Consider the following 20,614-nt stretch of genomic DNA (forward strand, 5'->3'; position numbering starts at 1 on the left):
GTCCAGAATCGCAAACACTTGGGTTTTCCATGCATAATCGAAGATAATCAGCTGCATAAAGTTATAATGAGGCAATATAAATAACGACAGTCTTTATTGAAGTCCAAAGTTGGGGAATTTCTTATGGAATATGTCGTGTAATATGATTTTATGATGATATGTTTATAAAGTTGCCGATGTACGTCCAGCGCCTTTTGATGTTGCCTCCGGATTTAATGGAAAAACTTGGACGTCGTTATTAAAACTTTTCCCGTGATTTTTCGCCATTAATGAAAATACGGCGTCTTCCTGCGGATTCAGATGAAGAGAGCAGTTTTTGACGACTTCCCGAAAATATTTCTGATAATCTGCATGCTTTGATCTTCGCTCGCTTCCTAATAAAAATAAGTCGACCGATAACTGTTATCGTTTACGGTTTCATCGGAATTTTATGTACACAATCGGATGCCCTTGAGTGCCTCGCGTATTATGAGTGCCTGCATTAATCCAGTTTGAACTATTACTCACCAGCTGCTGATTACTTTGATTAACTGATTTAAAACGAACAAATTGATGCAGGAACACATATGCATTGGTCTGTATCAGTCGCGTCCAAAAGGCAAATTCAGTGTAAAACCAAATTGAGTAATTTAACCCTCAAAACTCCATTGATAAAGGGACAAATTTCGTTCACCATCGAGTCAAGAAACCGCACTACCCAGCTATCTCCGAAGCTTTCAATATCGTCTTTTCTCGCCTCATCCTCGCTTTTTCCGAGTTTCAACGTTAATTCGGATAATCGCAATATCAGACATTCTGAAATTTGAACCCAAACGAAAATTTCATGATTCCGTCTTTCTGCGGATTTAATCTCGAAGGAGAGAAGTCTCCGCTAATAAATTTTACTAAAAATATCTCTCGGAAAGGAAACACGGTCGAGGAAATAAATTCACATCGCAATAAAAAGGAATAAATGCGTGGCCTGTCACCGGGACAACTTAATTCCATCAGCGTCGCAGTTTAGGAAAATTTAGTGAACGTCGGCAGCAGCAACGGTTATTGCATTAATTCATGCAATGAACTAGAAAAGTGGACTTTTGCGGACGCTAGACGTGTGCAGAAATTAATAAACCGCGTTTCAGGACTCCTGTGGTGTCCGGGAAATATTGTTTCTAACGCGAGTTTGATAGATAAAAGTTCTCATTTTACTTGAGAAGACAAACGAGAAGTATAGTCTGAATGCGCACTTTTTACATGTTCCGACCTCAACTAACCTGCATTAAAACAATTTTAGATTTTGTCAGTGCAAGAATTAGGCCGATCATTTCCTCAATCATACTAAGCAAATCATGAGTTGGAGGCGTGGTTCCACAACAACAAGTAAGAACAGGGGTTTAACTTTTTTTTTGGTAAACCACGCCTCCATACCTTTAACGGGAGCCTGTAGGGATGTGTGAAAGGTGTGGCTTATTTTGATCGATTTTTTAACAACCGATCAGAATCGGTGTAAGATGCAAATCTAGAAAAACTACACCCCTAAGCGAGCTCAACATTTAAAATCCCTGTTGAGAGCGCAGTAGAGGCGTGATTTCGAGCACGGAAATATTTAAAAATGATCTCCTTTAGTTACATTGAATATCTGGCGAAATTTTGCACTGCGCCACTGGGTTTCTCCATCGCGACATGCCCATTAATAGCGTTTTTCAATAATATAACTAAAAATCATTATTCACTTGTGCAAACGCCACTGATTGCCCACTTAGTGACACAGTTATTAAACACATGTTTGAGCTAAAAAGGGATAGCTCCGACTCTATGAAAATTAATTGTGTACAAGACCTCGGTTAGTGAAGCCATCAGGGCTTGCAAATACCTCTCCATTAAATAAAAACGGAAAGTGACAAAATTTTGAGCTACGCCACTTTATTTCCACAGAGCGACACCTCTATTAAAAGCGGTAACACGTAAAAATCTCGGGTTTTGCAAAAAGACAGTGTCGCAGCAGTGCCCTTTTTTTAGCTTTAATATAGCCGTTCTTCAGCAAGTTCCCTACGCCCAACGGTTTGAGCGTTTTAACGGAAATGCCGTTTACTGCAACAACCCTGGTAAAACTTCGACTGCAATAATTTACCATGGAAAACGTACCAAAACTGCTCCAGACAGCTAAATGATTTTTATAACAAATCTAAACACCGAGTGACGTAATTTCCATCGCAGTTGCGCCTGTATATCCCGGAAAAACGTCCCGTACCGGAATCGAATCAGGATTCAATCAGAAGGGCAAATAGTCATGTGATTGTTAATGTAATTTCTATGAATTTGCCTATTGAAGGGCCCCCAGTCCGGCAATGTGCAAACGGTCAGGCCGTTCGACCGTTATAACGCGAAAGATCTACATGGCACAATGTGGCTTTTGCCATTGTGTACTTCGACATAATGGAGTTTCCAGAGGGCCAGATCGGTGTCTGATGGCCGAAAATTAAAAAAGAAACTTCGAGTCAAATATTTGCGAATCTGGAGACATCCAGACGAGCCGGGAACGGTTAACTGTAAATCAAAATATTGGCCCGGGAGAGCTGAGGAATGTTTGTCTTGCAGACTTGGGCTTAATATTCATTAGCTGGCTCGAGCTCATTTGCAAACTGATTCGATTTAGGAGTCGAAAGCTTCAAGTCGAGGTTTACGGTGCTCGCTGTAATAATTGAAGTTTCCTCATTCGAAATTTATTTCGTGATACCTCTGTCATTGCCATGGTGGGGCTCTTGGAGTATTTCTCCATGAGTGGTTGGCATCAAACGGCCTCGGGTCGCAGTTTCAGCAATAGACCATTATAAAGTTGACAGTGTGAGATTAATTTCCTGGCATCTAATGGATCGGTGAGTTTTAAAAAGACTGAAAGAACTCGTTAGAGCAATCACGTAGAGTTCTATTAGTTTCATTTCGGAGTTCGGTGCAGTCGCAATCACTACTAAAGGTTTCCTCCTTTTCCAAACCGAATGACAGTGGGAAATAATGCCTTTTGTCTCACGAAACTTTCGTTTCTCGCTTCGAGACACTTTCCAGTGTGGGCTTTTTGAACGTGCAATTTAAAATCGAAAAAAGTCTTTTTGTGCGAGTGGTTAATTCGGGGAATTACCTGCAGGGGGTACCTCGCAAACATAAATCTCGGTTTAAAATCCTCAAGCCGAACTATTACCCACATCAATAAAGTGCGAAGTAACAAAAAGTAGATTTCCAGTGGAGTGACGCCGCAAATAAATTCGCTTTCGATTGATGATTCCGCTGTGAGTGAGCTCTCTGTTTTTGTCTTTTCTAAAGAGGCGATTAAAGAGCGCTCTTCCTCCATCCCATTAGTTATAATAGGAAGAAATTCCTATCCTCAGGCCCATTTATTGTATCAAATTGCCTCCATATTGCGCACTGGCGAATAAAAAAGGAAGAACGAGGCTGCAGACAAAAATTGTGACGTTCTCATGGGGCTCTATTTACCTCTCGCTCTGTTGCCGCAGCTTAACCTGACATTTCAAGTTTAATTTTAAAGAAAGACCCGCTTAACTGGGAAAATTAGATTTTTCCGGTACTGTTCGCTTTGCACGGAATTTATACTTTAAATTGCTAACTTTTCATCCAACGGTCGCTCGTTTTTTCTCCGACTCGGAAGTAATTACGTTTCAATTGAGCTGCAGTACACTTGTTGAGGCTCTACGAGGCTCGCAATGATGCAAAAAGCACGTAAATCCATGTCGATGGCAAACGGCCAAAAAAGGCATAATAAATCACATACACCGGGTATAATTTAATTAAGCCATAACAATTTATTTTCTTCCAAAATGCCAGGAGTATCGACGTAAATCACTGACCCACCGAATAAGGGCGATGCGTTATCCGAATCCAAATAGGGCACGAATTCTAATTGGGTAAATATGTCAATAATTTTTTGTGTGACTGGTCAGAAAGTATGCACTCCCGGTCAGTTTTCCTTCTCCAAGGCAGTACCGCCCTTATGGCGTACATTGTGCGACGGCCCACGGCTACAAACCAGGAATGGTGGCGGTTTTTGTTGGGCTCAAGGGGGCGGCGGGTGGATAATATCGCCAGGACCACCTGTCTTGCTACCGCAGGCCCTGTTGCTATTCAAACATTCACAAGTAGAAAAACAGAAGGGTGCCACCCTCCTTCGACATTTTTTTAAACAAATTTCGAAATTTTCTATGTGCTGCTCATGGGTCCCATATTGACCGTGGATACCTCAGTTAGGGTCGCGAATCCTTGGAAAGGCGCTTTTTTCCAACCGTCATTTTCGGCACCAAAAAATCGCAAAAATCGAGGACCGAAATGATGCTGTATCTCGGAAACTGTACGAGATATCAACAAACCGTCGGAAACATGTTAAAGACGCGTGTACACGATTTATTTGAGCTTTTTTCTTAAGGTAATTGCCCCACTCCCAATTTCTGTCTTATGAGGGGGTCAGGTTGGGCGAGGGGCCAATAGGGTAGACTAAGAAAGGCGGCGGATTATGTTGATCGGCGGTTTTCCGTGGAGGCAGAGCGGCGGTGGTTAAATATTTCTCCCAGGGGCAAGTCTGGCTAAGGCCGGCCCTGCCTAAAGGTAGCGCTGTGCTGGGCTAGACTGGAATATCGCCCTAAGGGATTGGAAAAACCATTTTCCCGTGCCTGTTACCTTATGTTCTTTCCGACCAACTGTAAAATAATTCTGCAAAACTTTTAAAAGCATCGAATGCCTTTGGAAACATGTTTGTGTCCTTGTTTAGCAACACCGAATATAAAATATAAAAAAGAAATAAAGCATCAGCTGCAGTGGGCCGTAAAAAATATTTTTCCTCGCGCGACCGAGACTGTGGTCAGCGGCAGCGAAAAAACAGGAAAATTTTAGATATAGAGAATACTTCAAGTCAATAGCGCACGTGCGTTTTAAGAGGTCTGCAGATGTTTGAAAATTCAAAACCAAATAAGTCAATAAATTTAATGATTAAATAGATTAAAAATTCAATTTTTTCCCTTTGAAATTAATCCCGGCACGCCACTGCCTGTTGCCTGCTGAGATTATCAACGCCTGTTTCGACCCGGAAAACCAAATGGTCAAATAAGATCCCAGTCATGGAAAATGCATGGCTCCCTGCATACTGCATGGAGGAGATTTAATATCTAAAGACGCGAACGCTACCATTGGTACCATGAAGATCAAGCGTACCATTCAAGTGGTGGTTTGGCACTCCACAGGATTCAAAGTAGGTGTTAAGTACCACCCACCACCTGCGGTGCCAGGAGGCGACTCGTAGCTCCAAAGTATTGTTTGCATGCCATCCAACGCCACGGCTATTACAGAAGTTTGAGTCAAGTTGACTCACACAAATTTGATCTCAAGTACCCAAAAAGAGCATTTCGTTCACTGGTGGAGGTAAATTTTATGAAACCCCTGAAGACACTGCCGCCTTGCAGAAAGACTACGAAGAAATCGGAATGGACTACGGAGAAGGTGTCGGTGGTGAGGACTGGTCAACATTCTGTATTATTGTGACCCTTTTGGGATATCCCGAAATGTGCGGTGAAAGGTTTAGTGTATTGATATGAGATCAGTGAAATCCAGGATTATGGATGTAACCTAGTTGAATACGAAAAGGCGGGAAAAAATGAAGCTGATGATGGATGCAAAAACCGGAAACGTCGTATTAAAAATCCGAAAGCTGGAGAACAAAAGTGACAATGAATAAACGGCATTTATTTTTAATAGTTTCGGCAAATCAGCTCAGAAAAAATATATAAATTTTAAGAAATCGGGTCCCCTCGATTTAGATGAACCTTTGAACCAGGAACCAAAGAAATTTCCTTAATTTTCAAACGCAGTTTTGTTCGACGTAAAAATGCGCCATACTCCCATGAACGACTTCGTATCTTAAGCGGTTTGCCAGATCCCAATAGTGAGCAACGGATTTGAATAACCCTGTATCCACGATATGTGTATAATTCTCCCTAAACTTTTCAATTTCCAAGTTCGTTCCCCCCTATACATTACACGAGCATGTCGGGTCCTCAGCCCAATCCCATCTACCACTTTACGTTCCGAAAAGATGCAATCCCGCACCGAAATTCCTCTAAGAGCCCTAAAAATAGCCAATATTCCCTTCTGGCACAAAGGTGAGAGTGGATGTATAAGTAGGTCGCCTGGACCTTTCTGGAAAGGAGAAGAAGCTGCTGCCTGTCGGTGACAGATAACGGCGAATCTCCCCCCTTCGGCAAGGCCATTAGCGCACCCCCAACTAAAGGGGGAGGATCTTCAAACAGGTGTTACTGGCACTGGTTACGTCGATAATGAGATACTTCTTTTGTGCAGCAGTTTATTTTTCTGGTGGTGGTTATTATGACGTAAAAATGTATACGATCAAGTAAAATACGTATACTTATGAGTCATGTTACGCTCCTATTACACAGTTAAATCACAATGAGATTCTGAATATCTCAGAAAGACAGAGTTTTGTCGGTTCAGAAACTAGAAAACATCCCGGTTTTTGCACGCTTGGAAGACTCATCGAGGCGGAGCTATTTTCTGACGCAGTTGCTCCGCGATTCTCGAGATATTGGCGCTGTAGCAAACTCAAGCGACACTTTCGCCTGAATTTTTTTAAATTCATTTTGTACCCATGTTGAAAATCAATAGTACCACAATGGATTATTTGTCAGCAAGAAACCACAGCGGATAATTGAAATTTTTAAAATTTATAACCACAGAACATGATAATCATGAACATTGTGGGCTATGAACCTCACCACGAAGACATAAAGTAATGCGCGAAAATCCATATTCCACTGACATGTCTTCGAGTTCCTACATGAAAACAACCCTTGTTCCTCCCCGGAATATCCTAAAGGTTCTGCTTCATACTACGGCACAGCAGTACCCGGGAAGAAGGTATTAAACTCCGATAACACCGTAAGGTTCTCTGAGGTATTGAAGAGGGCTGAGAGCATAAACTATGAGGCCATGACTGATATTCTTCCGAAAGATGCTGAGATTCGAAGAGGTGAGGTTATCAAACAACTTAGAAGACGAAGTAAAACTTTACAGTCAGAGACTTAGAGAACATTACTGCTCTGACTCTTTCTAGTTTCCAAGTAAAACTTCAAATGGAAATAAAACAGCACGGGTGCCAGAAATCGCATATGGTGCCTCTCATACCAGTTGGCAAGGCCGCATTGGTGCTCTTGGTGGTTTTAACGTGACATAACCTGAAGTATGGATAGTCTCGTGGTTCCTGATCAGAATGTGCGAAATGTTGACGTAAGTACTGAAATAAGACATTCCAACCATGGAAAAAAACTTACTATATGTTACATTTTAGAGGAAAGTAAAGATGGCCTTAAGGCAACTGAAGTGTGTTTCTGGAATCGTTCATTGATGGGACCGTCAAGAGCGTGAAGCTGAACACGACCTACGCCTTTGGAAATATTACAGAAATAAGGAAGCTTTAATGTAACTGAGAGTCGGTAAATAAAACTTGAGAGAGATTTTCATTATCGGCCTTAGAATTGTATAAACTCGCACGAATAGTTCCATTGCAGACTATCGGAGTGTAACAAGAGCCTGACCAGAAAACATATATAAAGGCGAATCCAGACCATATATCCAACTGATGGGCATTCCCTTGTAATTTCTCGCCACAGCCAGAAACCACCGGACGATTTCTATTGAGTGTCTTCCCCGGAATACTGATAGGGTTGTCTTCCCACTTTGTTTTATTCCCCAGTTAAAATAACCGAAAGCTCATATATCGGTTTTTATTCCTGGTTCAAGCGATACATCGACAGTAGGGCCTTATCTATATTACGGCCCTTTTTTTTGTTTCCAACCATTTTTAATTTGCAGTAAATTTCTGCTATCTCGAGGAAAATCGAAGTTAAACTTCCAAGAATTACCTTCAATCCTGTTTATCGAAAAATTGGGCGATTTATTGCAGGCGGAGAGATAAATTAAGAAATAATTCGAGGTTTCCACATTGTTACTCTTCGCTTGTTCTCATTGTTACTTTACTTGAAAAAGTAGAACTCAAAACAGCTCTGTATCTCGGAAACTGAACGAGACAAGACCAAACAAGGTTAAGGACAAGGATAACTCCACGGGTTACCAGATGAGTGTGTCAGACTTCGTATTTTGCAGAAGGGGAATGTGGTGTTAACGAAATCAGAAAACGATCAAACATTAAAAACAGCTGCTCGGACTGATAATCTTGCTCGATCTTGACGTAGTGGCGAATGGGCCGTTTCTTGGCGCAAATTTAATGCAGGGGCAATTTACTGATCGCCTTCCCGCGGTTTTGCTCCGTGATTGTATGAGAATAGGTTTTACAGACAAAATCTCCCCAGAAGTTTAAAATAAATCAACTCCCGTAATAATATTTCGTACTTTTGGAGAAGGATTTGAAGTTTTACTTTTAAGCCGTAAGTAACTTTTTATTGATCATTTCTACATCATCCCTAATAGGACGATCGAGATCCTGCAGCTCGAGGGATCGAACACGTTCAAAACCGCGGAAAAAGACTCAAAGTGGCCGCATATCTCAGGAACCGAAAGAGTTATTTCTGTCCGGCTTGCGCAGGCTTGTGGGTCTCATCGACACGGTTAGTTTGAGCTACGGTTCAAGGTGATTCGTCCGCGGGCTTTCGAGATATCGGTTGAAATTTCGAAATTTCGAAATTTCGAAATTCGAAAAGAAGAGTCGGTTCCTTTATTTCCAAAACTACACACATCCAGAGTCGAATAGATGATTCAGAAAAGATTTATTTCTATTTCTCGAGAAAATCTGTCGAAGCAATACTTACGTCAAAGATCAAACACAAAGATAAAGGTAAATAGTGGAGTCAATAAGTTTAAAATTTATTTGAAATAGCATCGTTGTTGGCTTCCCTTATGGAGGAAAATACTTTGTCTACTAAGAAACTTTATTAGGTATTTCGAGGAGCTTCGGTGATTGTTTGGAACGATATGGGTCCTCGCTTGAGCGCAGTTTAAAGTTAAATTCAGGCTCTACATACGGGGGTAGTAAAAAGGGTTTTCGAGGGGTGATAAACAAGTGGAAAAATCTGGCTGTGCTAACAACGTCTTCATGGTAATAAAGAACACTTAGACTAGGACAGTTAAAATTAGTTTTCTGGGGAAAATTTGAAATTTTCGGTATCGAAGAGCTTCGGGGGCCCCCTAGAGAAATCAGCGTTCACCGGCTGATATTGCCTCTTAATTACGTTTTCGAGTTTCGAGCAGTTGTATAGCGGCCGCATTATTTCCCTTTGATTAAGTTTCCGGGGTGAATCGGTGTAAAAAATATTTAAGTTTTAATTTAACTTCAGACGTGGTGCACTTAATCCATAATTGCATTCTGTTATCTCAGTTTTCCATTTTTCCTGCGGCAAAATTTAAAAATAGGACGTTATAAATTTGTACTGTTATCAGTAGTTTTTATGCTCGCCATGGCTCTTAAGCCTTATTAGACTTTCGACAGCTAAGGCTTATTTATAAGGCGGGAATGCTTCTTGGAGGAAGTTTGCCAAAATGGTTTTGAAGAGCGAAATCCCTCAAAGATGCTTTATATTATTCCATAAATTGCATTACTCGGTGTACATCGGGGCAATGTGGCATGATTTAATCTCATCCCGACGGGATCGAGTCCCGTGATCTCTGGTGACCCGTTCGGGATTCAATTATCGGACTTTCGGGCTGGAAATGGCAGGTGTCCCGACCCGATTTGCATTTTGGATGAGTGCGGTCGTTGCAATTTCACGGCCTATTTTAAAAGTAAAACTTAATAAATATCGTCAGAAAACGAGTCAGCAGAAAAGTGACACTTTGCCGCGACTCAGCACCAAAACAGGGGCCAAATAAAGCCGCTTATGCGATGCATGTTAATTGCTCATCAGCAACTCCCCCTTGATTAATGCCGAAAGTCGGAGACAGTCTGATTTATGGGTTTTATTCAAGGACTATTGATATTTTATACCTATCAACTTATACACCGAAAATATAAACAAGCAGTGCGAGAACTAGTAAACTTCCGAATTCCAGACCGAATTAATTTCTGGAGTTGGAGATGGTCCAGACAGTGGCTGCCGCAAGTTATGTCCAGTTTAGCAATAATCCATAATTTAATGGGACACAGTTGGTCGTGAAATGTGTACTAAAATCCAGAAGGTATTTGAAATTAGCAGTGGGATTTTATCGAACTTGGAGGAGGTTCTCCAATCAATAGTTTTTTTAAAGTGAATTTTTGAGCTCAACTTTTCATTGGCAAAAATGCGCTCGTACCCACATTCAACGCGGGTTCTAGCACGTGCAAAGCTCGAACCACGTCATCAAACACTTGTTCAGGTTCCAGAGAAGACACCCAGACGTCCAAGGACAAACTGGCCAAAGCTGGCACTGTAGTTGTAAAGTTATTTTTGCAGCAAAACGCCACAACGTCTTTAGGCCTAATTTCCAGTATTGCAGATGAAGGGTCACTCTGACGGATTTACCTTTACCACCCGGTAGATTTTTTGCTTCCCTGCAAGGGCATCGATATGAAATTTTCATTATCATTTGTTATTTATAAGGAACAGAGAAGGAAAAGATGGAAAAGTGGGTCACCGATCTCTCCAGTCTTTTGGAAAAAATACTCTCCAATATCCATGTCGATGATTCAAAATTTTCAGGGCAGAATTTTTGTCGTGTAAATAAACGCGTTTTCCTGCAGGAATTCTGTAGTTAAACTGCCGCATTGAGATGGAGCAGAGCTGGACTTGATTTTGAATTCAAGTCACATATCGGTTTTATGCGTTCTATATATCGAAATTGCAAATTTTGCGAGTACGGCCCTGTTCATTATTTGTCAGTTAATGTGATAGGACTAAGATGATTAAAAATCGCTTTGTGATAACTGTTAACTTAATTGAACTGAATTTAGTTACCGCAGGGATTCACGAAATTTTTATTCATTATTTTCGTTATTGCCTTTTCCCTTTTAATACTAGGAGTGTAGCATAACCGAATTGTCGAAAAAAAATGAATAAATGTTAGCCTAAATTTGGGGGGTCCGGCCCTGGTTCGGTACTTAAGCTTTACTTCGCTATTATAATAGAGGAAAATTCTAATTTGAATACCTTTAAATCCTATTCAGGAGTTTTGGACTGCATTTGAATTCTAGGATTGAGAGAGACCAGATTTAAAAGCTGAGAATCGGGAATGTATCTGGAACTCAGGAACTGAACTGGAGTGAACGTTCTTTCGAGGTTGATTCCGCAGCGAGTCAACTGTTCTCAGGAACCTCCAGAGTACATTCCAGCACAAAGAAATGTGAGATACAAAACACCGCTATGTTTCATTTAATATTTCCCAGCTAAATTCACTTTCAACAGAGGAACTGGCAATAACAATGTGTCATTCAGTACATTACATCGTCTCCTGAAATCGTATCCAGTGCCGTTCCATCCATTCGCAGCGGCTCTATTTTTATTTAAAGAGGCAGTTTTAAAACCGATTATGGCCCTTTATGGCTCTAAATGTGGCTCTGCGGATCTAGCATATGAATTAATAAATTATACGCGCGATGAACGGGCCTTGCTGTCTACGACTTTTTGCCTCAGGGCTTTGTTCCAGACGTTTTCCAGGTTTACACTCACGAGTGCAGCAACGTGCATTTGATGCACGAATAAATCGGTTAAACTGTATATTTGAATAGGGACGGGAAATGCCTTTATTCAGAAGAATGGGCGAAGAAATGAGCTGGACAACGGCCAAGCAATGCGCTTCGGATTTATTTCCTGGAAAATCTACTCGGACGCGGCCCTAAACGGCGATTGTCCCTGCCAGAGAACCTGTAAAAAATCTGGAGAATCTATAAAGGAATTCGATTGTATGTACGTCGCAGGATTCGGGGGTAGATTTATTTTCAATTTTGCCGTTATTGTGGCACAATTCATGCGGCGCACACGTGCTGCAATTTAACGTTTTATAAAATATAATTGATTAAAAGTGGGCGCAATTAATTGTTGCTGCTGGCCCTGGCCATTTCTAAATTAAGCCTCGGTGGCAGTAATTGATGCGCCACTATTAATTACCACGTCATTTCCGCCAGTGGTGCTGCAAGGTGTGCACTTTACATGGGTCATTGTCTTTGTCTGGACGTTCAAATTAATCGCCCCATACAGCATCAAACTGCTGCAGTTCGACATCGAGATGAGGCAAATACGAGGAAATTTCAATCAAATAACCTTTGAAATATCAATGCAAATAAGCCTCTCGAAAATTTTCTTTTCAAATAGGAAAAAAACGTCTTGAACGCATCCCCGTATTCTACAAAGCAAATAAGGGCCTGTCCTGTCTATCCTCGGGAATAAAACGATCTCTTTTGCCCGAAAGTTACGCCTGAACGGGTCGTACATTCTTCGAAATTGTGTTTGTTCAATCTGCAATTCAGATATCATCGTCTTAAGACGGATCCGAATACATCAATCCATATTACTTTCCAGAGTTTAACGGGGCGAAAATCGCGCTTAATGAACGCGTTTTTCGCCCCGTATAATTGCCGGGCCCGTGCCAGTCAAACGAAACTATATAGTAATCCAATAGCCAGGTTATTAATCCTGGAAAAGCCTCTGGATCCAGGTTAGTGATGTTGGATGGGGCGCATTGCGGATCACGTTGCGTCCACCATTAATTGGATCAGTCTGGATTTGGTTTGTGGCGTAGGCTTATACGGACAATAAATCTGGAAAGATATGAACTGGAAAATTGGACTGTTTGTATTATGGAGAAGTATCGATGACGCACCGATGACGGGTTAAGATCTGCTTCGACTTCGTCGCTAATAAAGACTTCCGGAAGTCGGTGGGTTTGGAGTTAAAGACGCGATCGTCAGTCCAGTTTCTGAGACGCAGACACTTCCCTGATGGTCGGTGTCACGGCTGGCTCCAGGATCGTCTTGCTGGTAGCTCTCGAGGGACGGTCTTGCGACAAGAATTTTTGAAGAAATGCGAGATGTCAAAAGAAAGAAGGAAGACAAGAGAGGCGGGAGAAGGAGTGAGAGTTTAGCGCAAAGATAAGAAAGCAAGGAAAAGAACCGGGATCTGGACGCTTTCAAATCTATTTGAATTTTCCCTCCCGGTCCGGGGTCTTATCAATATTTTATCGAATGCAACTTTCGGTTGCGAGGGTCGCAATTCACCGAACTATCCAAACTTCCTTGAAACAAAAACAGAAATCGGAAAGTTTACGTTCGACGATAATCGTCCAGAGTCATTAAGAGTCCTATTGCTTGTTTGCCAAACTCGTTAAAACACGAGAGTCTGGATTAGACCTGGGCCCTTAAAAAATAATTTTTATAGGAAAACTTTCCGGATTCGTTCTGGAAAGTGCGCATTCAGACAAAATATTTTCCACTTTATGCGGGATAATTTGAATTTCGTTATTAGTCCGTCGCTTTAGGATCAATATGGCATAACTTCCGGTAATAAGGGGAATAGTACTGGAGGAGTGGAGTCACGTTTAGGGAAAATGTCCTGGCGACTTTACATTTTGCTCGACAAACAATAGATTTGAGGCGATAAAAGGGATTCTGCAACACATGGGGCCCCAATTACCTGAAGACAATTCCCGCCAAGTAAACGCAATCGAATTGTTATTACATTTCTTCGATGGACAAAGACATTCATCAGAGCGCGCATCGTTACGTATGCAAATGAAAGTACATAACGTAAATCTAGACCTCAACTGGGGTCAGAAAATTATGCAAATTCCCGCTGTATGTGTTGGGGAACCTTTGAAATTCGCAGTATTGATTAAACGATAAATCGCTCCCTCTAGACTCATATCGCTTGCCCTTTCGAGTGTCAACCAAAAAGCGGCTCAAGTTTTATTGGAGCCTCTAAATAAAGCAAAACTGAGCTGAGAAAATGAAAACTGCCGTTTAAAGCCGGCAAGTCAAGCGCACGGCAATATCCTAGACCTTATAAACCGGAGGCTAGGAGGAATTAATTGTAATTACGACCCTGGGGATTCATTAATCACAAACTCGAGTAATTACGGTCTTGGCTCTAAGTTTGTACATACGCGCAGCTCTGAACAATAGAGCGCCTCTGATTGGAGAAGAAAAAGCGTTTTCAACTCGGGGATGAGAGTTCTATCTCTTTAATGAAGGGATGTTTTTGAAAGCAGTCGATATCGTCACGTAATGAGGTCTCAGCTTAATAAGCCTTGTAAATATAGCTGCCAGGTGAAAAACATCGCAATACGTAGATATTTTAATTAAACCATGGGAGAAACTTTTCCGGCAATTAGTCAAAATTTAATTAAAGAAAAAAGACCTCTTTGTATTCGCAGTGCACCTCAGAAATGGAGGAATTCCTCCGTTCCAATCGACCAATGCCTCTTTCCAATTAATTAAACACGGGGAAAAATAGGCCTTTAAATGCCAGATTCTTAACGTTTCTCTGAGTAAAATATCGCTTCCTTCATTATGCGTTTTTTCAGCAGGAGCTGCGTTCATAATGGGAAATTGAACTCGTAAATTTCGTCGCGAATATAACTGCAGGTGAATTATTTCCTCCCTGAGAAGTTCGATTCAATAATAAATTTCATTCGATGTTCTACAGTCCAGGCCTCTCCACTCACTGGGTTTTACTGGAGAATTTCGAAAAAACGCCGTCCAAGTAAAACCGGACCGGGTAGATGGATTAAGGGCACTTTGGTAGAGCTCTATCTTCAGGTCCAGAAAGCGGCTGGATCCAGACCATTATACCGAGAATGGTGATTCAGCTCGTTTCTGGAAACTCTGCGTCCCAAAAATATCCGAAAAAAATTTGTTGTTTAAGAAGCCAGAAATTAAAAAAAAAATCTCGTTGGATTCAGTGACGGTTGCTCAGATACTCGGACCGTCCGAGCGGGTTTCGTGCAGGTCGCACCAAGCAAGTCGAAAAAGAGATTTTTGCAATTTTTCGAACGACTTTTGAAAATTTCATGCGATTCGATTTTCGACATTTTTTTTCCATTTCTTTGACATTTTTACTTTCGCAGGTTCCCCGTAATCTCGATAAATATTTTTGGGAAATTCTGAGACCAGCGAGGTTCGTCTAGGACTTCGGTTCCTTTTCGGGGATTTTCGTGCCACGTCTGAGGCCCCTGAAAAGTGGAACAATGTCGCCCGGATTGGCACAAAAGCCGAAATATTCGGCAGGCAGACTGACGCACATTCAGATCGCAAATAGCGACTCCCCTAAATCCCCATTTACCTCCTAATCCGGAGGTTCTTGTTTAGACTTATCGATAAATCATAAAACAGTTGGAAACTGCTGGTGCAAGACACATAACTTGCGGTGGTTCTTGTCTGGTAAATCCATGTTTAAGAGCGAAAATTAATTGGCGAATTTCCAAAGTGACGTCAGCGGTGGTGCTGTTAAATTATGAGGTCGTGTCGTAATTTGTAGCTGCTTGTAATATTTTTGAAAACGCACGCTCCTGAAAACTAACAATAGACATTAACTAGGGGGGTTTAAAGCGGGGGATGTTCACCACCGAATTATTCCTGTGTCAGGCCGGGCATTCGCATTAAAAACCGCAGAATTAATTGCCAAATAATCCCGAAAATTAATTGTTTACCGGCCCTGGAAAACTGGCGTTTCGAATCCAAATTCGTTTTCCGAATTTGGCTGACTCGCAAAACTATGGCTAAATCGCTTCCGCCAAACTATTCGCTTTAAGTAGGGTTTACAGAGAAGTAATAAGGCAAAAATGTCTTATCAGCTCCCTAAACTATAGAGGAATTTCCAGTTAAACTTCCCCGGTTGGTCACGGTAATTGAATTCGACTTCCAATAAAGGTTTCACTGAAAGTTTCAACTATTCAAACTCTGACAAGAAACGTTTTGGATTTCGGTCCGCCTGGAAAGTTGCTTATTTCGGGTTAATCAAAATTGCCTTTCTTACTCGGATTAAACGGGAAGTTGTTGCTTCTTTCACCGACTCGAGCACAAAGCTCAACGTATCTGGAAATTGTCACTTCTGAAAGTTTCATTATATTTCAAGAGTCCGCCAGGCTGCGACAAATCTTTTATCCAATTTTCTGGATGGCCCTTCCGATTAGCAATTAAACAATATCCACGTAGGAGAGCCGCTCTGACGTCTGGATATTTCCATAATGGCGGACTGGAATAACGGGAAAGCTTAATTTTTCGTGCGGCCCGAATTAAATTTTCATTTGAACGTCAATATTGCCGCTTTTAATAAAATTAGCGTTTTGTGCCGAAAAAAGTAACGACGTTACTTCGACCTGTTGGTTTCATTTCGCATTCGCAATTTCGTTTAGCGGACGCATAAAGGGACTAACGAACCGTTACATCTCGAAATAAAAAATCATATGAACGTTTACATGAGGGGGGGGGGGCGGATTGGGTACTTGTGCGTTGCCTCCGAAGAGCCTTCAAAGCTCCTTACTAGATTACAAATTTCAAATTAACTTATGACCTTAAATCGAGCGCGAAGGCGTATGGAACAGCGATCGTTCTTCCAGTAACTTAAGATTCCTTACTAAAGTTCTTACTAAATCCAATATCTCAGTTCATTCAGAAGACTAACGGTCCTACCATAAAACGCAGCGGACCGGCTTACTGAAATAACTAGAAGTTTTGGTCGGGTATTTTAGATTAGCCGAACTTCTAAATCCCCTTACTAACCTGAAAATCCGAATAGGCGTTGGAGGAGAAATTGCACGAGAACCAGCTATTTTCGCTCAGTTTCAGATATTCGCCCAGAGCGGCAAGAGCCCCCTTACTAAATCACAAATTTCTCTAAATTTTCCAGTCCGTAGTTTCTCTCCCAACACGGCAGACGGCTGACTGATCATTAAACATTTCATCGAAGTTGCTGCAGCTCTAATTAGTAAATAGGAAAAACCTTTGGATCTCCTTACTAAAAAGAAATCACCCTAAATGCCGCAATTCGTCAATTCTCTGTAAATACAGGGACGAGTCATTATTTGACGCAAGTTATCGGAGGTAAGTCGTGACTTTTCAGAATTCCTCACTAAATCGGATATCCAGTGCGCTCCCACATGGAATAGAAACTCGGATTAAAGTGGTACTTACAGCATCTTTCCTGTATGGAATCAATTCTGACGAATGAGCCTGTTTGCGATATTGGAAAGTTTGAGGAAGTCTCCGTAAATTCCTGATGATTTAGTGATATTCCTCGTGGAACATTCATAAGTTTCCTGGATGATTTTACAACTGTTTTCCTGCAAGCCCAGTTGAGCGACTTTATCCCACATCTGAAAGTCGCCTCCCTCCCCTATAATTAAAGCCTTTTGTGTCAGTCTTCGAGCTTGTTTGCCTGCGTTGTTGTTGGAAAAATCTACCCAACTGCATTGTAGTTCTACCCCGATGTAAAACTGAGTTTCGCATTGAGTTTTATTCATTAATTGGAAACTCAAGAGCCGACTTTTCGTAAAACTACGCAAATTAAAGCACTTGGAGTCGTCTAATTAGCGTCCGGTAGTCGTCTGCATTGTGTACTTTTTTTGAGCAAAAGAACTTACTTCCTGTATTTAGATTTAGTTGAAAGGTGTGTGGAAGAAGGGACTTTTCCCTGATTGGTTGTCAGCGGGTTTTGAAATTTTCCTCTCCCGGGGATGATCCCGCAATCCGGCTTTGATTTTGTTGTGCGCAAATTCGTCATAAAACCCGTCACGAAAACAGTGGAATTTTAGTCACATCGGATGTCAGTTGGGCCGTTTAATTTCATGGGGCCCGAATTAATCCGGTCAAAAGCGCTGAGCAAGCTTTCGTGTCGTCGATCTAACGACCGACATAATTAGTCAATTTCACAGGGACCGGACACAGCACCGTTATCAAAAAGTCGTCCTAGTCAGTATTTTTTTGCCGTGACAAATTCATTAATCACAAGGCCCCATTGACCGACCATTAAACCGAGATTTCAAGAATTCACTGAGTGAGGTTTCTAATTAGTGTCCATTCTCCGATTACCGGACACGTGACCCCTCGCACGTGTCCATTGTCCTTGACGTCCCTGCAAATTAGGTTCATTAGCAATTTAGCACACCAAAACGAGTGTACAAATTCCGACTCAGTTAGGGCTATATTAGATTTGGTGTAATTGTGCGAATTCGTCTTGTGCCCAATTTGAGATTCGCGGAGAACAAGACTAATCCTTCCCCTCTTGTAATGAGGGGGCTGCACTGACCTTCCTCGGACAAACAAACATCGTTATCGACAGTGTCCAGCCCGCTGCATTCAATGCAATGGGGAATTAATTGTGCCGAAGCCTGTCTCGTGTAACGCCCTATTGTCAGGCCCTGTCAGATTATAGAGCATTGTCTAATATTGATTAAATGGGCCAAGAACGTTTAGAAAAATAAAGGCGCGTTACACTGCATTACCAAGGGTCTAAAACCTCGACTGAGTTGGTCAAATGTCAATTATCGCCCTTAAAATTCGTTCAGTACGGCACTGTCTTTTGGAGAAATTGAGTCTCTCAGTTTGACTCAGTTTCAGAAGAATCGGTGGCGTATCTCGATTCCGAGAGGTCTACGACTTTTTTCACTCGCATTTATTCGATCGCGCGACATGGGAATTTCGCCCAGTACGCCGCTGCTTTTGTAAGAGTATAATCAAAGAGTTTCCGGTATTTTTCCTGCTGCTCGTTCTCGGCGATTTGGCAGAGATGCGAAAAAAATGCCACAGATGGCGCTGCTACGGCACTTTGCTGCAGGACCAACATGTTTGCAGGTGACATTACCGATTTCTGCCCGCGTTTCCTTAACCCCAGAGAATTTGTCCAATCGCACAGAGGAACCATGGACATCGATAACTTCGGCCTTGTCGACAAACCTCCGCAAATTGCTTCGCCATCTGAACGACAATTCCCTATTTCCACTGACTTCAACTAAAAATACTCCCTGAAATGCCGAATAACTCCTGCATCGCATAATGGCGGACTACGATCAAACTTACAGGACACGGTGATAGACCAATTTTCTTTCACCAAACGTCGATCACCATTCTAATATTCTATGATATGCCTCTCAAAACATGTACGGGTACGTGGACCGCCAAGTTGGCAATTTGATCATCAATCTGAACAGCGAATATGATGTGCTAGGAGGTCAAGAATCGCCTGGAAAAGTCGATTTTAAGTGAAATTTGGACAATCTGCTTGCCTCCAAAGAGATGAAGAGGTTGAGAAAGAAAGAGAATCCAGGAAAGAGCGACAAGAAGTTCAAGGAATGTTATAACGTGACGGCTAGTGAAAAATGTTGGTAATATTTGAAAATTGGGCCTTTAGGGTTTCAAGCTGTTGCAATAGTTGTTTGCTTGGCCCTTGTAGGGAATTTTGTGTCGCATTTAAGCCAGGCGAAAGTGTGCGATATAATGCTGATTAATATAGAAGGGAGCGAAAGCTACTGTATTTTTAGATCATCATTACCGCTGCCTCCATAGATATCTACACTCTTCAACGAAGAAACCGCTCGCTCCAGGCATTTCTACTGCGTGATACAGAAAAGAGGACACCCCCGTAAAAATGTTTTTATTTAAATAATTTTATGTATGCATTTTTCTTACGCTAAAACAAATACTTCATTAGAAAATTGAACAAATTTAATTGTTAAAAAGAAAAAAAAATTAATAATTTGTCGGTCCTCCGTGGTGTCTTATGCGTTCCTGTACGAGTTTAGGTACGGATCTAATGAGGTGATTGATGTCTTCTTGGGGGATCTCATTGCAGGCTAACTGGATAGCATAATATAGCGCCGGTAGGGTTTGTGGAAATGGAGTAAATTATGTGTATTACCCCATCCAGTGTAAATTATGGATATTGTAGGCAGAAAGTCGCATACCTTCTGGGTGAGAGTTCTGGAATTCAAGGTGGCCAAGGTAATAAATTGATTGCATTTTGTGCAAAGAACTCCATAGTCACTCTAGCCACATGTGGTCATGCATTGTCTCGTTGGAAAACTGGATTAATAAGAGTTTTGAGATGAGTCACGAGATGAGGTTCCAGGACTTCTTGATTGTATTGTTCGGCTGTCATGCTGCCTCTAATGAAAAGTACAGGTAACCCGCTACCATATCCAATACCACCCCAAACCATTGTCCCAACAGACTAACGGACATGCCTCTGTGTTTTAAACTGAGGATCCCGTCTTTCACCCGGTCTTCTTCTTACTCTTGCCCGACCATCGCGCATACCCAAACAGAATCTGCATTCATCACTAAACACTATATTATCCTGTTCCAGATTCCAATGTATCCGTTCTCTGCACCAACGAATTGGATGTTGACGATGATTTAAGGTGAGGGGTAACACAAGATGGGGATGATAGGAAATCAGTCCAAAACTTCTTATCCAGCGATAAAGGGTTCGAATCCCAATGGGCCTTCCATACTCAGCAAACCACTGATCCGTCAGCTTCCTCGACGAGTCGAACTTATCTCTTAGAGCCATAATTCGAAGGCGGCGATCTCGGCATTCCGTAGTTCTTCGGGATCGTCCAGTACCCCTCCTCCCGCCTGTTTGCTCTTCTTGGGACCATGTCACTATAGTCTTTACACTACGATTCATCTAGTGGCGATTTCCATAAA

General features: G+C 41.7%; 1 long non-coding RNA gene across 1 annotated transcript in view; it reads left to right on the forward strand.

Annotated features, from left to right (window-relative positions):
• LOC136347922 (uncharacterized) overlaps positions 1-20,614 on the forward strand; it is a 62,612-nt gene that overhangs the window by 39,218 nt on the left and 2,780 nt on the right. The gene's annotated exons all lie outside the window — the stretch shown is intronic.

This window comes from Euwallacea fornicatus, chromosome 30, assembly GCF_040115645.1.
Source record: "Euwallacea fornicatus isolate EFF26 chromosome 30, ASM4011564v1, whole genome shotgun sequence".
Lineage (NCBI taxonomy): Eukaryota > Metazoa > Arthropoda > Insecta > Coleoptera > Curculionidae > Euwallacea > Euwallacea fornicatus.